The following is a 3,064-nucleotide window of genomic DNA, read 5'->3' as shown; positions in this document are numbered from 1 at the left end:
CTAATCAAAGCTAAAAAGAATAATTAGGGAATCTTGCATTAAGATAATCTTCTTAGTTTTGCTAGTACTAGAGTAGTTGTTTTAACCTTAGTCATAGCTAACTAATTGATAGACTCACCCATAAGCTCAAAACTCTTGATTAATTAATTTACTCAAAGTGCAATTTATTTGTCCTTAATGGCAGTCTAACATTTCATAAATCTTGCATTTACTCATTTCTACATGTACTTTACATTCCCCTCATGATTTATGGCAATATAATTCCGCTTGCTAAAACAGTGACTTTGCCTTGCAGATTCAAATCTAGATGCTTTACAACATGGACATACCAAGCTTCAACTCAATAGCTTCCGAGGACGGAATCTACATCAGGAAGGGGGTCAATGTTAACCCTCGTGGCTCACGGACACCCTATCGCCTACGACGGACACCGTAACCGTATTATTTATTTAAGTAGAGTCAGGCACTGGGCTTGTCGGTCCAATAGGGAAAGGCAGAGTGATCGCCGATGAGAGGCGCACTCTAACACGAACATGCTAGGGTTAGTTGGCTAAGCATGGGCGCCCAAGTGTGAATGGGGTGAGCTCACATAAAAGCCAATTAAACCTAAAATTGAGTCATTCTCTCATTGTGCAATAGAAGCTGCTCTTGCTCCATCTCCACCTTCTCCTTCACCATCTCCTTGTGTGTGTGCGTGTGTGTGAGAGAGAGAGAGAGAGAGTGTGTGTGCGATCGAGTGTTGCGGCGGCACGACGGCGGCGAGGCGGTTGAGCGCGGCACGATTGCAGCTTCTTCTTCATCGCGGCGAGGAATCCACTACAAAGGCGAGCGTAGAGCGGTGAGTGACATACCCTTTGCTCTCTTGAGCTTGCTAGTTTAGGCTTGTTGTGTGCTGGGAGCCATTTGTGGCTCGCACACGGTGTATCGGCAAGTCCTTTGCTTCGACAGTGCGGCAAGGAGCGCACAATTCTCTTCTCTTATTGAAAATTTGTTGCATTAATGCACTTCTACATCTATGTTCTCTTCTCTTCTTGAAAATTTGTTGCATTAATTCACTTCTACATCTATATTCTCTTCTCTTATTGAGAGACTCCAAAAGTACTACTACCATTCTTACTATTATCTATCTAAAGCTCGCTGATGATAGCGGAAACTCTACTTCTTATAAATCTAATCTATGATTCCTCAAGGTTCTTGCAAGATGGAAATGAACCAAATCAAGTGTGTTACTTGCATAATCATAGACGTGATACTCGTTATGCATTCAATTGTGTTGTTATGTACATGAGTCTTGTTTAGTTTACATAAAAATTTGAGAGATGGGATTAAATACAATCATCAATGACGTGACATAAGAGGATTGCATGGTCATATTATGCATTAAGTTTTCCAAGATTATATTGTGGTCATATATGAATGCATGGGAATGTGATTAGTGTATGGGTTATAACACATGTTTATCATAAGACTATGACAAGATTAAGCAAGCATTTATTTTTGGATTGATGTGTGGAATAACCATATATTATAGGCATGAAAACACTTATAATCATTTACCCTACTTCCAATGGATTATATCTACTCTAGCTTACAACTTCTCAAGTTAAGTTAAGTATCCAGTAGTGGGAAAAGCACCCAAGAGGACTCGTTATGGTGGATCACCATGATCACGAGGGAGGAACCAGTGATGGGAAGGCCCTGATCTGAAACAGTGCCATTTATCTCACGAAGCGATGTCATTGCCCAAGATAAGGTAGGATATTTTTTTCCGTTCATTGCATCATGGGTAATGAGGAAAGAAGAAATTACCTAAACATTGGGCCATCCCCAATTCAAAACTGCATCAATTGAATTTGTTAATTTTCTTTAAGCTTGTATTAATAGGAAGAAATTGTTTGAATCTAAAGTAGGAAAGATATGTTTTCCTAGGAAGAGCTCTCTCAACCTTATTTCATTCTATTCCAATATTGACTCAGATAGAACTCCCCTTTCATCACATGGAGGTAGCTCGTGTTTCAACGCAAGAGCCATGCATTTATATGCATAAAGTTGATCCATTTCTACGAGACAACTTGGTTTATTTTAATAAACATATAAAGTAGCATACCGGAGAGTTACTCCAAGAGGGGCTTTCCCATCAGTGAGAGCAAAGAAAACCGAGCAAAGACAATTTTCGAGAAAATATGAGCATGACCCTTGAAAAATTGATGCAAGCACACGGTATATTGAAGAAAATAAATATGTCATGTTGCACATCCTATCAATGTAGTTGCAATCTACATAATTAACACACTGCAAGTGGTAGTAACACCTACTAAAGTGCACCACACTTATAAACAAGTCACTACTGCAAGCTACATATTCTGTCCAAAAATGCTCATCAAATCATTGTTCCATACCATAAATGCTTCCTTTATCACATTATGGTTGCATCTCAAAAGCAATATATCCATCATACTATGATGGAAGCTCATGGCCTTGCATTACCTCTCGAGCTTGACTAAGTGCAATCATAATGTTGGTATGCAATGGCAGTCATCTACTAATGATATCAACAACACTTGCCCAATGATGGATGTTTTTGTGGAGGTCCTCGTTGATAAATATTTGTGAAATCTTGGAACCAATGTTGCTTGCAATGGAGAAGTAGACAGAACAACCTTGTAGAACTAAGAAACCTTATGATGATCAATAGCATAAACATACTCTTCCATGTTATTTCCTTTGCGCTCAAGCTTTACAAGCTCTCATGGAAAAGTGAGAGGACCTTGCATGTTTAGGTGTTCTAAAAATTCACCTCTAGTCTTTGGTCCAATGGAGTAGTTCCACAAAAAATAGCTTAGGTCTTCCACCCTCTCATTTGAAAATACTTGTCATGCTTGCTAAGCGCCTATTCTGGATTCTTTTGTCTTGCAGTATGAGTGTGGGGTTGGAAAGTGGGGACTGGCTCAGGTTTCCAATCAATAATGGGTGGTCGCGGTTGGTCAAGAAACTCTTCACTCCCTCTTGTTAGGAGGAGAAAAACTAGAGACTCATTGTGCCAAGAGTCAAGAAGTCCCAAATA

The sequence above is a fragment of the Adiantum capillus-veneris genome, chromosome 23, assembly GCF_014529385.1.
Source record: "Adiantum capillus-veneris isolate H3 chromosome 23, ASM1452938v2, whole genome shotgun sequence".
NCBI lineage: Eukaryota > Viridiplantae > Streptophyta > Polypodiopsida > Polypodiales > Pteridaceae > Adiantum > Adiantum capillus-veneris.
The sequence above is the reverse complement of the archived record's forward strand: the minus strand, read 5'-3'. Positions refer to the sequence as shown.